Genomic DNA, 22462 nt, shown 5'->3' with positions numbered 1-22462 from the left:
CGCCTGCCGATGCAGGGGACACGGGTTCGTGCCCCGGTCTGGGAAGATCCCACATGCCGCGGAGTGGCTGGGCCCGTGAGCCATGGCCGCTGAGCCTGCGCGTCCGGAGCCTGTGCTCTGCAACGGGAGAGGCCACAGCAGTGAGAGGCCCGCGTACAGCAAAAAAAAAAAAAAAAAAAAAAAAAAAAAAAAATATATATATATATATATATATATATATACACATACAGAATAAAAGCTCAAGTCCTAGTCCAGAAGATCAAAGGAGCAAAGTACCAATAGTTTGAAGGAGTGGAGGGGTTGGGGGAGGAGCGAGAGTTAAGGGTGGGAGGTTATCAGGAGTATCACAGCCGGGACTAACGGATGATATTAAGAAGAAGAGAAGATAAATGTTACAGAAAGCCACCGAGCAGCTTTAGGTGGAGAAGAGCGACACAATCCAATGCGTCTCAGAGAGATCGTTCTGACTACATTCACTGCGAAAAACCATTTGGACGGATCCAAGGGACTTGATAAATATTTGTTGAGTGGACAAAGGAAGGAAGGAAATCTGTTAAGAAGACACTCCGTCCATTGAAAAATGAGGTAACAGTGGCCTGGATTAAGGTAGTTTGCCAACATTACAGGTGACAGGTGGACCAAGAAAAGTCACATTAAAAACCTTTATATCTTTCATTAACACACCAGCCTTACAGGCGACCAATTACTACTCACCTTCCAGAACCTTCTGCTCAACAACCCTTGCCCACTCACTGCCACCGGAACAGATTCTGCATCCTCCTACATCATCCTGGGGTCTCCCTCCTCCCTTTCCAGAGCCTCTGCCCTTCTTTCGTTTGTCAAAATCCTGCCCATGTGTCAAGATCCATGTAGTGAGTTTGCTGGACCAGAGCATCCCTGCAGTCTGTTCAGCTCCGGCATCCCATGGGTCTTTGTCTTCCTGGACCGTTACAGTCCAGGGACTCTCCTGTCTGTGCCCTCACTTCCTGCCATGTGAGCCCATCGTCTCTAAGTGTGCTGCCGACTCTCCACACGTGTGTGCCTCTCCACTGGACTGTGAACATGTCGGGGCCCCCAGGGACTAGGACAGACGTTTGCACCTCCCACAATACCTAGCTCAGTACCTAGTACATTCCTGGTATGCAACACACACACAGGACTGGGAACAAACACACATTTTGACTACTTTCATGTCACAAGATCGAAATCACTTGATCTCTTAGATCCCAGTTACCTCCTCAGTAAATAAAGTTAAATGCTCTCTTTGGCCATTTGTGGCCCTAAGATTCAGTGAAAAGTGATTAATATTCAAAGCCAATCTAATCTCCTTTACAATCCATTTCACCAAGTTATTCCCACTTTGAAAACTATCATTAACTCCATTTCCTGCCTCAAAGCAAATGTCTCCTGACGAAGATTCTCGCCTTACTGAACTCTAAGCCAGGCTCCTCTGAGCCCTCTTCCTGGCCAGGCCTTAACCTTGGCCTATACAGACTTGAACAAACACTAACATAGTTTCTAACAGCTCAAGGCCACATCCCTAGGATGACTCATACCCCACTTAAAGTGCTGACCTGAGAAAACTCAAGGCTGCCAAAAGAATTTACTATTTGTTCCAGCCAACACCTGAAGATAGGGCCCCCCCTCCGTCTCCAGCCTCTGTGGGAGGGCAGAATAAGCGCCCTAAGCTGAATAAGCGCCAGTTTGTTTTTGTTTTTTGGTTTTGTTTTGTTTTCTTGGCCACCCTGCACAGCTTGCAGGATCTAAGTTCCCCGACCAGGGATTGAACCCCGGGCCCTCGGCAGTGAAAGTGTCAAGTCCTAACCACTGGACCACCAGGGAATTCCCCAATAAGTACCAGTTTGAAAACCCAGATGGATTTCACATGGACCAACCTCCCTTCTCACTTTTTGTAATGTTTCACCTCCCTCACTCGACAGAGCCTGGCTCAGCCACTCCCTAGCCCCTTACTCTCCTTAAACAGCCCAGTTACCTCCCTACAAATCAAAGTTGGGTTCAGGGCTTCCCTGGCGGTGCAGTGGTTGACAGTCTGCCTGCCAATGCAGGGGATGCGGGTTCGTGCCCCGGTCCGGGAAGATCCCACATGCCGCGGAGCGGCTGGGCCCGTGAGCCATGGCCGCTGGGCGTGCACGTCCGGAGCCTGTGCTCCGCAACGGGAGAGGCCACAACAGTGAGAGGCCCGCGTACCGCAAAAAAAAAAAAAAAAAAAGTTGGGTTCAGTTCACGCTGGCCTCTTCTCCCTATTACAACAGTGTATTACTGATTAAATCTGCCCTCGCCACTTTAACCAGTGTCTGGCTTTGTGTATCTTTGACATTCCGTCCAGCCTTAGGAACCCATCCCTCGTGGGGCCACTCCCCCCTCGCCACCCACCCTCCTTCTCCACCTCAACAGAAAGGACGGATCTGACCTCCCTCATGCATACCCCACGCTCCACCCTCCTTCCTCCCCTTCTTCTCGAGCCCATTTTTCTCCTGTCACCAGACTCTACAGACCTGCTGTGAAATCCATCCCCATCCACAGCTCCACTACTGCTTTTTCTCCCCTTTGAAGTCTCACCTCACATCACTTTGTATCACCCAATTCACCACTGAATTTTGACCCTGCATGGCGGTTGTGCTGTGTGCCATTCTTGCTTTCCCAACTAACGACGAGTATTTTTCTGACAAAACCCTCATCCTGTGCTTCGTCCACATTCTGGCAGCTCCAAGAACATTCCTTGGTAAAGAACGTGTTCAACAAGCCCTTTGGTTTAACTGAACCTCCATCCCCCCACGTTGAACTGTCTGCATCCAGTTTGGATCTTTACACTTAGGAACAGTTGGTTTTGGAAGGAAAAAAGGTCAAGAGATTGTTTTTCTTTGATGTATAATTCAATTTGCTTCCAGATTCCTAATTTTTTCCACAACTTGCTTTGAAGTGGCTAAAAGATGTGAAATGACTGCCTTTGATCGTGGGGATTCAGTGACTCAAACTGGCTTAAGATCTGACTTAAACATAAAAGTGCCAAGTATTCTGCGGCCCTTTCCTAGCTACAGGGGGCAAAAGACAGAGACCCTGCCCGAAGCAACATCTCGAAGAGTGATGCTTTCATCTGAAGATGGCTTACAGAAGAGGGCACGGAAGGAATAAAACACTATTGTACCATCCTTAAGAATCTGCTGCTTCTGGGCATCTCTGCCATTACTCTAGGCAGGTGGACCAGAATCTGAGGCCACATCCCCTTCCCACACACCCCGAGATCTCAGAGCTGTGGGAAAGGGGTCCACTCTGGGGAGCCTACCCTGGCCTCCCAGCTCACTCCTTCACACCCCATCAATGGCTTGTTCTTCACCGTATCCCGTCTGGCTGTCAGCGGTTCATGAAACATCCAGGCTTCACTACCTCCTCAGTTCAGAGGCTCAGTCAGGAGAAAAGCCATACAACCTTGATCTGGACACCCAGGGAATTTAGATATCACCACTTTATAACTAGACCACTTATTCTGGTCCAAAAGTCCTTATGAGTCCTTTTTTCACCTAAAGGTCATCAACCCATAAAAACAAACACAATAGTAAAGGAAAACTTGATGTCTTTCCTGTAATGAGGAATTTTTCAGAGGGAAAAAGAAAAAGCATATAGCACATCTGTATTTTTAATCAAGAATAAGAGCCTTCCAATTATTCAAATAAATATGGCAAGTAATAAAACATGATTATTTCAATATTATGACAACCAGGGCCAAGCAAAGGGGGGATTCAATGTAAACAGAAGAGAATTGGGGACAGAGAAAGTGTGAGGGGCACCAGGAGAGAAAGCAAAAGCCCCCGCCAATCTCACCTCCCACGGGGTCAAGGTCCCTCAATCCAGCCCTTACAAAGGCGATCCCTTCCTAGGATCCCTCCTTGGATGACTCCAGCTTCACGGGCTCTGCTCGCCCCGGAACCAAGCCCAGTTTACCATGAGGGGAGCTACAGAATGACCCCCGCCCCCTCATTCACACGGCCATGCTCTCCTCTCTCTCAGTCTTGCTGTGCTGCCTGCCATTTGCCCTGTGTGGAGTAACAGGCTCCGCCCACAGTCCCGAACCCTGTGACCAACAGCGACATCTGTGGACAAGAGACGGAGATTCCTTCCGCCCATCTGATGGCATCACCTTTCCCACCCCTGGCAGAGGTGAGCATGGCTTTCAGGTCCTCAGCAGCCTGTGCAGACACTCCTTACATCAGGACCCAGGGGAAACGGCGCTGTCGAAGTCAGCAAACCCATGTAAGTCTGGGAGGTCAGGCACCATGGCCCGGGTACCTCAGCATCCTCAGGCACTCAGCACTGTGACAAGTAACACGGTTCAATAAAACACTGATGGGTTGATGGATGGACCAGATGAATGAATGAAAGAACAAACTTTGTAAACTACAAATCACTATATTAGTGAAATGCTTTTAAAAATAAATTTCTCTAGACCAATCTTCGGATCATGCTTTTCCTAACATACCTAGTGAACTGGAAGTTCTGACAATCACATTTTTTAACTCATAGGTTTTAGATAATGTTATCTAGGCCACAATTATTTTTTAACGTGTTTATTTTCCTGATTATAAAAGTAATACATTCCCACTGGGGGAAAATGCTGTTATTATACATAAAAAATTAAAAAACACTATAATTACGTATCTGTATATGAAGTAAAAGCCTCCTATAATCCCACCCCTATAGATTTTGGTATATAGTCTTCCAGACTTGTTAAATTAATAGGTTAACATCATATATACATTTAAACTAAGCAGTGTTTTTACTAGTTACTGCACCTAATTATGTTAGGGAAAGTTTCTCAGAAATCATGTTGTCAGTCTTTATTTCAACGGCAGGTTCTTCCCATTAGAATTCTCAATTCCCTTTGTGTTCCTTCACCCCTCTATGAGATTTCTACATCTTGAGTTGACTATTTAAAACACCCTCACGGCAGTCAATGACGAGTAGCAGCCACAGCCTTCCTCACCCCATGGCTGGGCCTCTGCATGGACCACAGGTGGCTGAGAATGCCAGCCGGCCGAGCTGCCAGGGCCCCGCGGGCACCATCCTTGCACATGACTTAGCCCAGGGGCAGCACCAAGCTGCTAAAGGCTCCAAGGACAGGTGAGCACCCGAGTCCATCAAAAATGGGGTCACAGCCACACATGGGCCAAGAGAGAAGATGAACCACCTGGGGGCCAAGGGTGGCATGAGGGAAACACTGCCATGAAAGGCACAATCTCCGACCTACACTGCAAGTAAAAACCCTTTATAGATTAAATAAGTGAATAACAAAATAGTCCCAAGGCTTTCTGTTCTCCAGGTACAAGGCATAAACCTTGGTTTTTTGGCTTGTTTTATTGAGATATACTTTACTTTATATATCATAAAATTCATGTTTTTAAACTGTACAATTAAATGATTTTTAGTGTATTTTTCAAAGTTGGGCACTCATCCCACTCTCTAATTACATTTTCATCACACCAAAAAGAACCCCCATACCCATTAGTAACCCCTCCCCACTCGCCCTTCCCCCCCAGCCATAAGCAACCACTAATCTACTTTTTATCTTATGGACTTACCTATCCTGGAAAATTCATATCAACAGAATCATACAATATGTGGCCTTTTAATGTTTGGCTTCTTTCACTTAACCTAATGTTTTCAATGTTATAGTGTGTACCAGTATATCCCTACTTCTTATGGCTGAATAATATTCCTGTGTATGGATGGATATACCACATTTGTTTATCCATTCATCAGTTGATGGAGGTGTGAGTTGTTTCCACCTTCGGCTCTTGTGAATAGTGCTGTTATGAACATCTGTGTATAACTTTTTGTGTGGGCATACGTTTTTAATTCTCCTGGTTGTAACCTAGGGGTAGAACTGCTGGGTCACATGGTAACTCCATGCTCACATAACCCTGTTTTTTGTTTGTTTGTTTTTTGCGGTACGCGGGCCTCTCACTGTTGTGGCCTCTCCCGTTGCGGAGCACAGGCTCTGGACGCGCAGGCTCAGCGGCCATGGCTCACGGGCCCAGCCGCTCCACAGCATGTGGGATCTTCCCAGACCGGGGCACGAACCCGTGTCCCCTGCATCAGCAGGCGGACTCTCAACCACTGCGCCACCAGGGAAGCCCGCATAACCCTGGTTTTTGATGAATGAGTTTTCTCCAGCAAATCTCTGTAGTCCCCTCCTTACCAACACACACAGTTTTCATGATCGGTGGCCACAGCACATAAGACCCTGACATTTCACAGAATGCAGAGGATGTGAAATGCCCAGAAGACCTTGACCCCTGGAACATTCCAGAACTAACCCTAACCTCCTTAGAGCCGCAGGATATTCAACCTCCTCAAAAGACCCTGAAGACAGAGCTGAGCCCCAAACCAGCCAAGAACGGCCTGCAGCTCCAAGCAGCTTAGGCCTCAGCTTGAAGGGAAACTGGCCACACTTTCAGAAGTCCAGGGCCCCAACCTGCCAGAGGCCTCAGGGGTCTACTCTGGGCTAGGAGAGGGCTCAGGCCGAGTCAGAGTCAGAGGTCACTGAGCCAACCTAGGTAGACCTCAGCCGGCTCAGGGTCCTTCCCTGGCATTCCCAGGGCTCTCCTCCATCCCTAACCCCATTCTCTGACCCACTCTCCTCAGGCACCTGCCTTCTTGGGTTTTAGCCCTTCTGAGTCCTCCTCGCTTTCCAGGGAGTGTCCGGCTGTCAGCTGCCAGCTGCAGGGAAACAGCTCCAGCACTCAGTTTGCAGGCTGCCTCCTACTCTAAAAGCTCAGCATCCTAATTACAAGGGCACGGCCCAAACGATGGATGGGACAGGACGAGAATCCTCTTTAAGAGAATTTGCCGAAACCCGTGGAAGTAATATCGATGTCTCAATCCTAATTCCCTTCCTCTCAGTCCACACCCCCATCACTCTCGTGCCTCGTGGGTGCACCCCTCCTGTAGGAACTGAACTAACTTATGAGACAAAACAAAGGAAAACCATGTTCCTGCAGACATGGTGGAGTCAGTGAAACAGACAAACAGGTCTATCTCCTGGAGTACAGTCATTCTTGTTTTACAAGATCAACCCAAAATCAAGAGGCCTCTATAGGGATCTCTAAGTCCCTTCCAAGGTCTTTTAACTGTGTTATGTTGCATAAATATTAGAAAAAAATGTGGTTTCCTCAACTCCATCTTTAACTGCTAGGGTCAATGGAAGAAGAAAGTCAGAAGTAAAGAAACCAAATATTAAATAGAGAACTTGGATGTCCCTGCCACGTGACCATAACATACGGGTAGGACGTGGGATCTACAACACTGGGATCAGATTTGTTTCCCAAAATGGGCTCCAAGTTATGATGGTCAATTTTATGTGTCAGTTTGGGCCGAGGGATGCCCAGATAACTGGTAAAACATTATTTCTGGGTGTGTCTGTGAGGGTGTTTCTGGAAGAGATTAGCATTTGAATTGGCAGAAGGAGTAAAGATCACCCTCACCAACTCAGGTGGTATCAGCCAATCCACAGGCCTCAGGATAGAACAAAATGGAAATGGAGCAAATCTGCCCTTTCTATGCTTAAGCTGGAACATCCATCTTCTCCCGCCCTCAGATATCAGCACTCCTGATCCTTGGACCTTCAGACTCAGAATGAACCACATCCCCAGCTTTCATGGCTCTTCAGTTTGCGGATGGCAGACAGTGGGACTTCTTGGCCTCCATTATTGTATGAGCCAATTCCTATAATAAATCTCAGCTTCTATACGGGTATCCCATTGGTTTTGTTTCTCTAGAGAACCCTCACTAATACACAAGTGTTATTAATATCTGAGGATGCTTCTCAAAATATGTGTTCTGGAATAAAGAGCTCTCTTTCCCAAGGTATTCTCAGCCATTGATACATTCCAGGGGAATGGAAATTTTGCAGAGGGAGGTTAGACACCACTGGCCTAGGAGGGATTAGCAACACACTCTGAAAATGATGAAGAGTGATGCTAAAATATCTTCCTATTAGTTTTATCTATTCCATTGACTCAATGCAGAGAGGGTATTGGTTTCTCCATGTCTCACTTTGAGTCAGTGAGGAAGTTATTAAGTATTTTATAGAACATCAATGCATTCAGAAAATGTCTGGATGTAATATGGAAGAGAAAAAAATCCCCCTAGACTAGAGATTAGGAAATCACGGCTCTAGCCCTTGCCGTGTGACTCAGAAGTGCTTCTCAAACTTTAATGAGCTTACGTACTATTCAGGAATCGTGTGGAAACGCAGGTTCTGATTTAGCAGTTCTGGGTGGGATCTGAGATTCTGCATTTCTAACAAGCTCCCAGAAGAAGCTGGTGCTGCTGGTCCAAGGACCACACTTTGAGTAGCCAAGGTTACAGGACCTCATTGCATTTCACTGGGCTGGTGTCCTGCCTTCAAATGAAGGAAGCTCAGTTGGATTTGAAAACAAATCTCTAAGGACTCCGCTTGCTGTAAAATCCTACTTTTCTTTGGAGCGGATTCAATGTATTAGTGACAGTCACATGCAGATAACAGGGTTGTTAAGAGACAAGTTCAAATTCTAGCTCCTTCTGCCTATACAATGGTCACAGCAGTGTTGTTTAGAATAGCCAAAAGGTGGATATAATGCAAAATGTCCACCAACTGCTCAGTGGATCAATGAAATGTGGTAGATACATGCAAGGGAATATTATTCAGCCATTAAAAAATAATGAGATACTGAGACACAGATCAAACTCAAAAACATCATACTAACTGAACGCGGCCAGTCACGAAAGACCGAATACTATGGAATTCTCTTGCATGAATTGCCCAGAAGAGGCAAATGCATAGAGACAGAAAGCGGATTAGTGGTCACCTAGGGCCAACCAGGGGAAGATAGAATGAGGACCGACTGCTAACCAGAATGAGGTTTCCTTCTGGGATGACGGAAATGTTCTGGAATTAGATACTGGTAATCGTTGTACAACTTTGTGGATATACCCAAACTCGTTGAATGGTACACTTTAAAAGGGTGCATTCTATGGTGTATCAATTATATCTCAATAAAGCTATTTTTAAACGTTCTGGTTCGTTCACTTCCTAAATATGTGACCTTGGACAAGTTAAATAGTTTTTTCTCATCCATGAAACAGGGATGATGTAAGAGTAACTCCCCCCTACCTCAGCGGGTTAGTCAGAAACACTACCAGACACTAATTTGGGCTTCAAAGTTCATACGTTGCACCTCTAATGGGAATCACATAGGCCACATAATTTATATGTTTAAGACTGTAACAAAATACGCACTATAGAGAAATGGGATTTGCACTTAACACTCTCTTCATTTTCATTCGAGACTTCCTTTTTTCCCGCCCCAAGCCACATCATTACCTGAGTTTGACGATTTTATCCTCTCAAATAACACTTGCTGAGGTCCTGAGAACCCTGGTACTAAAATGATTGGAAACAGCATTGTTTCTCCACCTGGTTCGGATTCTTTCACAGCTATTGTGTTACTGCCCACAAAAGCTATGAAAACCATTATTCGTATCATCTAGTTTATGTAAAACTCCCTGGGACAGAAAAAAAAATTGCACGTTGGAAGCTAAGCCCTTAAAACAAATAACCTTTCCAGGTGCTGCAAAGAAAATATCCCTTACACTCTGGATGGACAGACAAGCAATTGTGAGAGTAGCAGAAAACCAGCGACCTTTAAACTGGGGCATTTTCCCAAGAGGAGGTTTTCTTTTACTGTCTTTGCCCTGGTGATTCTAATTTCCTACAGCAAAACCTCAAGAAGAACTTTTCAAAGTCAGCAATCGGGAAGAAAGGAGCCTTTACTTGGAGAAGTGTTGAACAGACCATCGTTCAGATCCTAACTGCACGGACTACTCTTTGTTTGAACGAGGCCAGTGCTCAGGAGGAGACCGGGAGCTACCAGTGCAGGGCAGCTGAGGACAACCGCTCGCCACGCACACAGGGTGACCAAGGGAAGTAGAAGGGGTGGTTTCTATCCATAACAACCTTGTAGCCTTTGGGGAGAAGGTGCAACCACAGGAAACCCCGAGAGGGTGCATCGTGAAGCCGGACACAAGCCAGCTGGGGTCAGGTGGGAGCAAGCACTGGGGCTCGGGTGTGAGACTGCGGGTTCCCAGGAGGCAGCCAGGCTTTCACAGCTCCTGACAGCACCCACACGGCACGGACTGGTGTTCCTCTACCTCCTGGGGCAGGACAGAGGAACAGGGGTAGCTTTTCAAGTCCATCCACTCAAAAAAGCACACATCCTCTGCCCTTCCTTCTATGGCAGAAATGCATTAACACTGTTGACTCTGGGATGTTGCAGTATCTGAGCCACAAGGGAACGCCAGAGGCAGGAATGAAAGCCCTCGGTCCTCGCTCAGAGAGCGGAAGTAGGTTGCCATGCCAGACACCATGGCCTCTCTATGGGAAGGTGTCACCAGTCCAGGGGAGAAGCTGCCAGCTACTCGCCACTCACAAAACGCTTACCACCTGACAGCTCTTCACCTGGGACTTCACTTCCAACCCCATGACCTTGGCCTTTCCATCCCTATTGCCAGTGAGGACATCAGTGTCCAGAAGCTTCAACACTCTGCCTGACATCCCAGAGCAGAGCAGGAATCTGGCTAACTTTGTTGCATTGCATCCAGGTTTGGGGTGCTGCGCGGCGCAGATCGGGGGAGAGGCGCTTCTCTCACTGCGCCCACCAGGAGACATGCGAAGTCAGGGAACGTATCCAGGGTCTATACAGATCATCGAGCACTACCCCAGTTACAAGTCTCATCAGTTTTAAATATCTCAATGATATGTAATTATAGAACCACACAGGTTTTAGAAAGCACAGGACGGGAGAAGTACATACCCTGCCACCCCCTCCCCTACTTACCTGCCAAATCTGTGCCTCAGAAACCTCTCCGTAAAGCTCTCCTGTCCTACAAGACAATGGTCACAACTTGAATGACGAGATCCTTTGCCATCTCTGAGCTAATCCAGTTCCTCCGTGTTACGCCTGAGGAAGCTGAGGCTGCAGAGACTATGGAACTTTGTTCATATCACTAACATTTATTGAGCATCTACGGTGTGTTGGGCGCCTGTGAAGCACTGAGGAAAGAGTGGTGGGCCCAAAAGGGTGCAGTTCCTGCTCAGTGGCAGAACAGAAACCCCATCCAGGGGTCTTCCGACTCTAAAAGCATATGCCAACCGCTGCCCGTATTCATATCTGTTCTTTGTTCATCGTGTTCTGCATTTGAACTTTTCGGGGTCTAGAGGGACAAAGCAACACAGAGGAGGCCGCACCTTCTCCTACCGTCTGGAACTCCTGCCAGCTCTCCACTCCAGAATTTCCTCATGAACCAATTTCCTAAAGTTTTAGGTCAGTCTCTTGACAAAGTAGAGGGACGCGTTTTCCAAAGACTCCTTCCCACACATACGCGTTCCATAATTACACTGATCAGGACACCAGCGGAACTGTGCGTGAAAATGGCTTGATCTGTGGAAATAACAATGCTTATTCCAGCTTAGCCACAGAGCCCTGGACCTTCCCCACAGAGCCACTGCCACCCCCTGAACCTCCAACACCTTCCCTCAGGGCCTGCTAGAGCCCACAGTCTGGAACACTCGAATGCCCTTAGAAGCTGGTGGGAGCACCAACTGGTTTCACACTATGATCCAACCCCATGCAACAAGGCCTTACGACCCCTCGTGAAGCCTGACATTCCTGCCAAGTTATTTTGGGGCCGCATCAGCTGCCTGTCGGGTGGATGATCACTGAGAAGGCAGGGTTTGATTTCTTGGAGCTTTTGAAGCAGTTTGAGCTTTTTGTCTTAAACACGCCACTTGGCGCTCCCGCTGCTGAAGGACAAGGGGGTGGACACCTTGAGGGGAGCCTGGCCAGCCTGCAGGGCATGGTGCCAGGGAGGATCAAATGCTCCAGAGCCACTGCCCACCCCCAGTCGTAGCACCCGAGGAGGGATGGGGGAGAGCTTTCCACACCTCGGGCAGCCAGTCTGGCCATCAAGACACAGGGATCTCTGACTGTGACGCCCCTTAATCTGCACCCACATCCACAGGACCTAACCCTGGGGGAAACGTCTCAAGTGTCACAAAGACAAGTAAGCAGTTACCCAGCCCTGCGAGGGTCAGTACTCACTGTGTGCAGCCCTGTACTGGGGTGGGGGACAGGGGCATATGTAAAGCAGAAAATTTCACCCCAATTCTCAGGAAGTGTCCTAGTGGTCACCATTCTAAGAGGAAAGACCCCCAAGTACAACAACGTCAAAGTCCAGAGGTGGGAACAGCTGCAGCCCCACGTGGCTCAGCTCCCTGCCTGGCATCGCCCGAAAGCAGCAGCATCGTTTGTTTGTTTACTGTCTGTCTTCTCTCCTTCCCCAAGTGCCCGGAAGGCACAGGCCTTCTCTGTTGTATTTCCCATTACATCCCCAGTGATAATGCCCAGACCTGCGGCCTAGAAGGGGCCCGGGGCTCATCTGTGGGATGAGTAACGCCCGCACCCTGGCCAGCCCCACCTCGGGGTGCCCTGCGCTCCCCGTGTGGAGCAGAGGTCACAACCACAGGGGGGCCTGGCCTGGTGGTGGCAGGAGCCAGAGGGCTAGGGTGGGACTAAGCTCCGCCACCAGCTTTGAAGTGGTCCCTTCCTACCTCTGAGCCACAGATTTCTCCCACAGAAAGTACCGTGGATGGAGGTTGGCGGGGAGACTGTAAAACTGCTACAATCCAGCTGGCTCCCAAATGCACGACTACGCATGGCCAGCTCGCCCTTCCTCTGCACTGACTCGCACCCTCAAGGCACACCCGGCGGGCCTCTGGGCAGCTCCGTCGCCCACGGCTGTCAGGGCGCCCTGTTGACACCATGCTCCCACAGCCACCTCCAGAGCCCCAGCTGTGCATTCCTGTGTCGCAGCCCCTATCTTATCACCCTGTTCTTTCCCCACCACCTCCGCCTTCCCTGTCCCCAGCTGATGTCCCTGACCATCTGGGCCCTTATCTCCACTATTCTTAGCACCACATTCACCCCTAGAGCCCCGTCCTCCTTGCTCCTGGGCCTCCCTGCTGCTTTACCCAGACGAGGGTGGAGACGCCACCGCACGTGCAGCTCCAGTACTGCAGGGTCTTTAAGGTGGAAGGCACGTCAGAGACAATCCGGCCAGACCGGGGCCCTGCAGGGGATGAGCGCAGCTACTCCCGAGTCAGCATTCGCAGGCCGGTGTTTGCTGCTTCTCCTTCTGTTGCTCCTCCCACACCTGGAAACTTCACCCAGGAGCATCTGTCTTCATGCCAGTGTAGAGGGGGAGTGGGGGGGGGGTATGCGGGAGCCCAGGGGCCACCCTGACTGTCCAGCTGAGGACAGGGTCAGGGCCTCCTCTCTGCCTTCAAACTGTGCAAATCTGTCGAGGTTTCTTGCCATTTGGATTTGTTTTAACTAGTGCCTCCATTTCCATCAGGTCTGCAGTGCGGCCACCTGTGCTACCGACGATGCCTGGTGTCATCTGCCCACCTGCCCGAAGCAGGAAAGCACCCATGTCTGGTGGGGGTTGAAAGTTAACAGGGCGGGGAGGCTGTTCATTTGGCAACACGAAGGCCAGCACAGCGCACTTCTAGGATGCAAGCCAGCGTAACAAGTGCTTTACACGTGCTCTGGGTCCTGTGAGGAGGGTTTTCTCAGTTTTATAAACGAACAAACTGAGAATAGGAAAGTCAGGAGTCCCCTCCCAGCTATAAGCTGACATTCCAGAGCTGAGAAGGAATCTGGCTAACTTTGTGGCCTTTCATCCCCGGGGAGCAAGGTGCTTCTTTTGCTGCACTGGCCAGGCAACATGCCAAGTCAGCGAACGGAAAAAGCCTCTGCCCTTGGCCCCTCGCTCCCTCCCAGATGCACCGTAGGGTCTGGGCTAGACCACCTCACGCTGCTGAACGGGAAGGAAGAGGGACCCCAGGCTGGAGAGCCCCAGGGGGCAGCCACAGGGTGGACTACTGCCTCCTCGCCTGCACGGGGGGGTGTGCTCTCAGGGATACAGGGTACACGGGAAAGGGCATTTCTAGCTGTAAATGTTTCTTGTTTTCTGTGGGGTTTTTTTTAACATCGTTATTGGAGTATAATTGCTTTACAATGGTGTGTTAGTTTCTGCTGTATAACAAAGTGAATCAGTTATACATATACATATATCCCCATATCTCCTCCCTCTTGCATCTCCCTATCCCACCCTCCCTATCCCACCCCTCTAGGTGGTCACAAAGCACCGAGATGATCTCCCTGTGCTATGCGGCTGCTTCTCACTAGCTATCTGTTTTACGTTTGGTAGTGTATATACGTCCATGCCACTCTCTCACTTCGTCACAGCTTGCCCTTCCCCCTCCCTCCCCGTATCCTCAAGTCTATTCTCTAGTAGGTCTACGTCTTTATTCCTGTCCTGCCCCTGGGTTCTTCAGAACCTTTTTTTTTTTTTTTTTTTTTTTTAGATTTCATATACATGTGTTATCTAGCTTTAAATGTTGATGACATTCTTCACACAAAGACCTTCCAACCCCTCCAGGAGAAGAACCATTCTGCAGAGTGTTGGCAGGATTGCTCAGTCACCAGAGGAGCAAGACAAAAAGCATGGAGGATGCGTCTGTCCCCTAAGACAAAAGGCGAAGTTGGGAGGCGCCCAGGAGAGGATGGGAAACGGCACTCTTCTCTTCTTCCTAGTCCCTCCCCTGGAATGCAATGTCTTCTCCACCTTCTTTAAGGAGCTGGACTTGCTGGTCAGCAGGAGGGGATGGGGTCTGGGAACACCAGGTGGCCAATCCCAGACAAGGGCTCATCCAAGCTTAGGGGCAAATCCACTCATTTGCAGTGATCCGTGTCCCTGCGGGGTGGCCTGAGGGTCTCCCTCTCCCTGGGAGAACAGGTGCTGAAGTAATTCAGCCAGGGGCAGGGCAGCTCTCTGTGGGAGAGGTGAAGAGTCTTCGTTTTCTCAGCAATGCCATCATTATGCAAGATTTGTACGTAATGTGAGATGGGGAGAAGGCAGGCACAATGGACATACAAGAGCGTGAGAGAGCCAGACTGTCTACAAGCAACTGACAAGTATTATGTACTTTGAGGGCCTGCTCTAATTTTATGCTTTAGAATTGAGGTCAGAGCCAATCTCAGTCTGAGCAGGTAAAATGTACCAGTGCATGGAAAAGAGAAGGAGGAAAATCTAAGTTTAATGTGTTATAGAAGGATTTAGATTAGAAAAGGAAAAAAAAAACCTCTTTCTCCCACTATCCTCATGGCAGGTACTAGTTAAATGAACTCACCAAGCCCAGACACAACCTCAGAATCATTCTTAACACAGCATTTTTGAAGTCCAGTATCAATCAATAGGTGTTGCCCTTACAATAAAACCTACTTAGAGATCCTTGGTTTAAATCAATGTGTGGATGGTCAAACTCTAACAGAAATTTGATGAACCTAGAAATATTAGGAGGACATCAGCCGAACCTTCTCCCACTGTATCCCTGGATGACACTGTCAGTGTTGGGATAATGAGTGAGAAGGACCTCCACAAAAGCTGGAGGGTGGTGCCACACTTCCTGTGCTAACTCTTGGTTCCCATCCCAATGCTCTGCAGAAGCAAGCCCAGGCCACAGTCTCACCCACAGTCAGCCTAGGCCTCTGGTTATCCTAGGTCACTTCTGGACCCACAGTTTCAGGAAGGTGGCCACCAATATCACTGCATGAGATCCTCTAAAGTTCTGAAATCCACGTCTATCTATTTTTGCCTACAAGTGTCACACCATTTTTTATTATGTATTTCTGCTTTACTTTTATTTTAAAAGTTTTAAACATTCCATGATAGTTTACCCCTGTGTGTGTGTGTGTGTGTGTGTGTGTGTGTGTGTGTGTGTATGAGAGAGAGGAAGGCAGATGCACATGCAGATGCTGAAGGGCAGCTATCCTGTGTATGTTCAGGACCTATGGTACCAAAGAAAGAAAGAGGGAGGGGAAGAGAGAGACAAAGAAGAGGGCTGAGGGTCTTTGTTCTGGCTTCCACTGAAGCCAAACCACTACCACCTACTCCTTGGGGCCTCCCTCCCCCTCTATGCCTCATCCCGGGCCTCCTCCCCCGACAACCGGGGACCCATCCACATCTCCCTCCCTGACTCTACATCTCTGGAATTCTCTTTCTCCACTTGCACACAGATCCTTTCCACTTCTGCAAGTTATCTCACTGGCAGTCTCCAAAGGAAAAGAAACGCAATGTCTCTTAGCTGTGAGTTGAGGAATTTTTATCTTCCTGACCCAAGTTTCCCCGACTGGGCCTGACTCACTCTGCAGGAGCCAGTCCACCCCCAGCCTGAGCCTCCTGGGTGCGGGGGCCCAGGCTGCACTGCAGTATCACACACAGCATGTGCTGAGCCCGCACAAGGACCCAGATGTCGGCCTGGCTGCACATCTCAAACAGCAGCTAGCAGGCTGCTGCCATTCAGAGCCTTTCCTGGAAGAATTTTAAGGGCAGCAAAATGTCCTCAGGAACCATTCGAATGTTATTAATGAAAGGAATGTTTATGGCTCTGTAACTGACTTGTCCTTTACTAATCCTCTCCCCAGATATCTTTTATCAGAGAGGCACACAGTTCATTTCTGCGACACGTCAATATCGACACACTCATCTGAAACCTTAAGTACCGTGGCATGTTTCCCAAGAGAATTATCAACCTGGCCACAGATATGGTCCCAGTCGAATGCCAGCTACTGAAAACAGAAGGCTCTTCTGATTAAACACAATTAGAGACAGTTGCCTTCTCCTATTTAATCTCATTGCAAACACTACCTGCTCTACCACTGTGAGAACATTTCCATCAATGTTATGGATTTCCTTTATCTTAAGAACCTATTTTTCTGAGTCAATTTTATGTCTCTGAGTATTTTTACAGTAAATGGAGACCCAAATAAAGAAAAAACTTCTTTTAAAGACCATAATTGTATTGTCAATCTATCCATCTATGAAGCACTTTTAAGAAATTACTGGATTTTAATTTCCCCAACTTCCAGTGTCTCCTAAGCCTAAACACAGCAAGAAAGCACTGAGAACATTTATATTTTCTGCAGATAAACTGACACTTAGATTAAATACTTGTCACAGACTGTAAGGCTATCAGAAAGGAATTCCTAGGTATTCAGTTCTGACCGTACAGGGATCATGGAAACCGAAGACAGTTGCCTACCTAATTTGGATTTTCCTGAAATGGTTTAACTCTGGAGATAAAAATTAGTTAATCTCTGGAGATAAATATTCCCATTAACAAAGCTGTCAATCTTAAAAAAAAAAAACATGCAAATCAGAGTTACAATGGGTTGCTGTATAATGGACACATATTTGTCGCTGTCTTTAAACTACTAGGAACATTCTAGGGTCAACAACAGATAATCTGAAGTAATCTGATATAAATTACTTTTGGCCATGTAATACAGCAAAGACCAGAGAAGTAAAGGCAGGCAGCTGGAAGGAAATCTTCCTGCTTGCACCCAAACTGCTCCACCAAAGCCACAAGAAAGTTCATCTCCTTTTTCTATAGCATCTGACCAGTGAGCACTGGGCACATGGGCCAGGGTATAGGAATAGTTAAGGCAGCCTAGCACTTTCCACTGGAAGAAAAAATAATGATAAAGTAATTTTAATAAAAACAGGTTTGTCTAAACTCATCTAAAAATTACTACAACTGCTTTCACTTTTGCACATCACTCTACAGTGGTGCGTAAGTTCTTAGACCTAAAAGGGATCTTCAAGATCTTTTAGGGCATCTTGATTTGATTGAAAAAACATTGAAAAGCTCAAGCTTGGAAGGGACTGGCTCAGGTTCCCCGTAATTTGTGACAGATCCATGACTGAGGCAGAGGTCTTCCAACTCCCAGGGCAGCACTCTTTCCACTACATCCCCCTTTCCTTGCTGGAATCCTGCTGTTTCTTACACAACAGACAGGCAGAACCCCAAGTCTGCAAGGCAAACTACCTAGGTTCCAAGAACTTATTGGTAAGTTAGTTACTTGAAATTAAAAAGAAATTTCCCTATGAAAGCAGTGTTGCCTGTGTTGGATGAGTTCCCAGGCTAGTCCACAAAAGCGAATTTAGAAGCTATGAGAAGCAGAAGCAAGTAATCCTCGAGCCTTCTGAGATACCTTAAGTGCTCAAATACCTCTAATTGAGGTTCCGGTGCCAAGCAAGCATTGACTCACAAGCCAGTCACTGTCAAACCGTGAAGGCAAAGTAGGTAAATACAAAGGCTTTGAAATGAGGCCAGCCTGAGTTCAAGTCCAGGTTCACCCAACCTTAGCAGAGAGATATAGCCTTTATTTCCTCAGTAAGAATCTAATGGAAAAAGAGGAGAATGGGATGCGGAAATCCTTTTACTCTTCGTGCATGTGCCTGCCACACTGGTGGGTTAGAAATCCAAATAGCCCTTCTCCCTCCAGGAACAAGCAAAGAGAAAGGATGGTGAAAAGATTATGGGCCCCAGAGGAAGGAGAGAAGCCTTCCTCGGAAGCAACGAATGTTGTCAGTGGAAAAGGACGTGGGCAGCCGGCCCCAGAGCTTGGGACAGAAGCAGAGGACCATGTGAGGACTTGGAGAAAGACACCTCCCAAGCCTGCCCTCCTTTACTCTACAGGGAGGCCCCTGCCACCAGCCCTTCTGTCCCTCCCGCTCAATCCCCAGCCTGTGCATCTCCCAAAGGTCTCAGCCCCATCTTCACTTCCAATGACTCTCCTCTGCTGTGACCGAGGGGGCCCCAACTGCACCTCAGCCTCCGGGGAGACTTGATTCTCCCTGGTTAGCAGGAGAGGGGGTGAGCAAGGGCGAGTAGGGAATTTAACAATCGTCCTCCCCACGACAGGCACTGGACAGGCACCTCTTTATTCACTTCCCACAACAACCCTGACACAGGTCTTCACGTCCTGATCCGACCAGTTAGACACTGATGGTCAGAGAGGTTTAGTGACTTGCCCAAGATTACACGGCAAGCAAAGGGGAATTTGCTTAAATCTACAACTGTGTGGCCATATGGGACATGTGCCACTGCCCCCAGCTGGCCCTCTGAACGCTCGTTCCCATGCACCGCTGCACACAACTTAGGGGCTACTGCTCTGACCATCCACCTTGTGTGTTGCACGGGCCACTGGGCCTATTCAGGAAACGGCTCACGGCAAGGCCTCCCGGCAAAACGACCTCCAGGCTAGCATATAACACAAAGCTTATATTAATGTCTCCCATGTGCATAATGATGTGTGGTTTACAAAACCCCTGCTCCAAAGTAGTACTGGATTATAATCCAACATATAAAATAAATCTCTGCAAGTCTATACTGATATAAATAAAAGACCAAATAAATCAAGGGGAAGAGCAGACAAATAAATGGAGCGTACCTCCCCACCCCCTGAGTTGGGGCTACATGTAGTGACTTTCTTCTGAAGAGGCCAGTTTGAAAAGGGGAGAAAGAGTAACCTCACAGTGGAGAAACCTGACAAACACTACCTCAGCCAGGTGATCAGAGATACATGTAGCTATAACAACGCAGTCCAAAAACAGGTCAAGTTCCATAGAGACTGATTTTTTTTTTTTTAAGGTTAGAAAGTACTAAAATATTTTTGAAGATTACGGGGAAAAAAAGGAGGCGAGAAGGACCCATGAAAACCAGTTTGACCAAGCCATCCATATGGTTCAATGGAGCCATTTGGGGATTTCATGGGGAGGAAGTTTGATTTTCCACCAAACCAGGACAAAGGAATGTGTTTTGTTACAAGGCTTGAGGACTGTCCCACCTCCCCTCACGGCAGCAAAAGATCAACAGGCCAATGGAGGCAGGAAGGAGGCCCTCAGCAGAGGCAAGCACTAGTTTAACTCAGAGACACCCCAGCCTTGATTCTGCTGTTCCGTCTTCTCTGCAGCAACACCTGGTGTGCGGATATCATCATAAAGGTGACGAGGGGTAGGTAGGTGGGTGACTGGAAGCTGCATGCCACCAAAAAATACATTTTTAAAGCTGTTCAGTCCTCTTTTATTTCGGTCCTCACAGAATTATAAAGAAGCAATGGGGTGCAACAGCCACCCAAGAGGCAACCACAAGGGCCCCCAAGACCACCCTCCGCACCTCCGTGGCTAAACCTAATTACTACATCTGCATGTCCATCTTTCTTTCTCATTCCACCAACCAAAGAGTCATTCCTGTGAGTCTGTATTTCCTTTGAACCTCCAAATACCCCCAGAGAGAATTCTGTGATTTGCTCACGCACGCCACATGCGCAATTGCTCTAATCCCCTCCTGCAGACGGAGCGCCCTTTGACACAGTGTGTGGGAAGAGGTGGATCACAGGAGGTGGAGGCGGCCATCCACTCCTCTAGTTTCTCCCTTCCTCTTTTTTAGGATTTTCAAGTGTTCTCCTCCTTCTTGGGGACTCCAGAACTTAGCCTTTAGTAAGCTCAGGACTTTCTATGTTAGCTGAATATTAAGTTAAGATGTTAATGAAATAACTCATGATAGACTGTGAGGCTGTAATTTGTCTCCTCAGACCTTTGCTTACTACATGGCCTATGATTAAGCAGAAACAAAATTATTTTATTATTTCCAGGCTGTGATGTCCTCAGCTAAGTTAACTGTACTAGGCTCTGGAGATCTTTCTGAAAGAAATCGAGAAAAAGCAGGAACTAGCACTATTCACAGTAGCCAAGACATGGAAACAACCTAAATGTCCATCAACAGATGAATGGATAAAGAAGATGTGGTATATACATACAATGGAATATTACTCAGCCATAAAAAAGAATGAAATAATGCCATCTGCAGCAACATGGATGCAACTAGAGATAATCATACTAAGTGAAATAAGTCAGAAAGAGAAAGACAAATACCATATGATATCACTCATATGTGGAATCTAAAATATAACATAGAGAACAGACTTGTGGTTGCCAAGGGAGTGGCATAGGGGAGGGATGGACTGGGAATTTGCGGTTAGTAGATGCAAGCTATTACATATAGAATGGATGGACAAAAAGAGTCCTACTGTATAGCACAGGGAACTATATTCAATATCCTGGGATAAACCATAATGGAAAAGACTATAAAAAAGGATGCATATATATGTATAACTGAGTCATTTTGCTGTACAGCAGAAATTAACACAACATTGTAAATCACCTATACTTCAATTAAAAAAAATTTACTCAGAAATCTCCCCCTGGGACTTCACTGGTGGCACAGTGGTTAAGAATCCGCCTGCCAATGCAGGAGACACGGGTTCAATCCCTGGTCAGGGAAGATCCCACATGCCGCGGAGCAACTAAGCCTGTGTACTGCAACTAGTGAAGCCCGTGCACTCTAGGGCCTGCATGCCACAACTACTGAGCCCGTGTGCCACAACTACTGAAGCCCGCGCACCTACAGCCCACGCTCCACAATAAGAGAAGCCACTGCAATGAGAAGCCCGCACACCGCCATGAAGAGTAGGCCCCAATTGCCGCAACTAGGGAAAGCCCACGTGCAGCAACGAAGACCCAACGCTGCCAAGAATAAATAAAATTTAAAATAAAAAAAGAAGTCTCCCCTGCCCTGCCAAAATAAAAAGGCAGGAATTGATTCAGAGAAAAAACAGTTCAAAGCAAACACACCACTTTCCACCTGCTGCAGTAGCTGTTGTGGTTTTCTTTATTCTCATCCTATCATACAAGACTGTCAACCTCTATGGAATCAGTTTCAGCTCTACCAACTTTACCAATAAAGGCAAATTACAAAAGCTGTCTTTTTCTTTTTGAATACTCTGCCTTTTTACTGCTGGATTCAGACACCATTAGTATTTGAATTTAAGCCAAAATTCTTGCAAAAACCAGATGTTCTATACAGAAGCTTATGCTTACTACAGAGCTTTCTACCACATGTGAAGATGCTCTTCCCGGTGGACAATCCACAATGCTGAGGGCTACAACTTTCACCAGGAGGTCCACATGATGACTCATCCCAGGAGGACCCAGACCAAGATGAGTAACTGCCACAGCTGTGCCCAGCATGACACTGCATTCATTAAAAAAAAAAAAATGAAGTCCAACATGAAATGAATACTCAGTGGATTTTTAAGTCCATAGTGAAATCTCTTGAACAGGCATCAACACACAGCCAAACACCCTCAAGGTTTTCTCCACCTGTCTCTCCACCCAAGTCACATGCATCCTGGCAGCTGTTCCCTTAAAACCTCTCTCCTCCCAAAACATTCTGACCCCTTGTCTCACGTCCCACTTCCCCACAGGCTGGATATAACCTGTAGCTCCATGCCCCGTCTAACCTCTCTCCTAGAGGTTTTCTCGTTCTTCTCTTTTCTGTGCCATAAAAGCAAAAGTGCAGGTGCTAAAAAGGGAAACACGAGAGCCTTTAAAAGAAGATCCCCTCACCGGAGAAGACTTCCACACCATCGTCTTCCTTCTC

At 47.6% G+C, this 22462-nt stretch overlaps 1 protein-coding gene across 7 annotated transcripts in view; it reads right to left on the bottom strand.

Annotated features, from left to right (window-relative positions):
• The window catches only part of FHOD3 (formin homology 2 domain containing 3), a 494140-nt gene that overhangs the window by 310581 nt on the left and 161097 nt on the right, over positions 1-22462 (bottom strand). The window contains exon 2 of one of the 7 annotated variants that reach the window (XM_082667778.1): positions 4225-4329. The exons of the other annotated variants lie outside the window; for them this stretch is intronic. The gene's annotated coding sequence lies outside the window, so the exon portion shown is untranslated. The remainder of the gene's footprint in view (positions 1-4224; positions 4330-22462) is intronic. 7 annotated transcript variants of the gene reach the window in all.

Source organism: Grampus griseus (genome assembly GCF_964374135.1).
Source record: "Grampus griseus genome assembly, chromosome: 12".
Classification (NCBI taxonomy): domain Eukaryota; kingdom Metazoa; phylum Chordata; class Mammalia; order Artiodactyla; family Delphinidae; genus Grampus; species Grampus griseus.
This window is presented reverse-complemented; position numbering and strand designations above follow the sequence as displayed.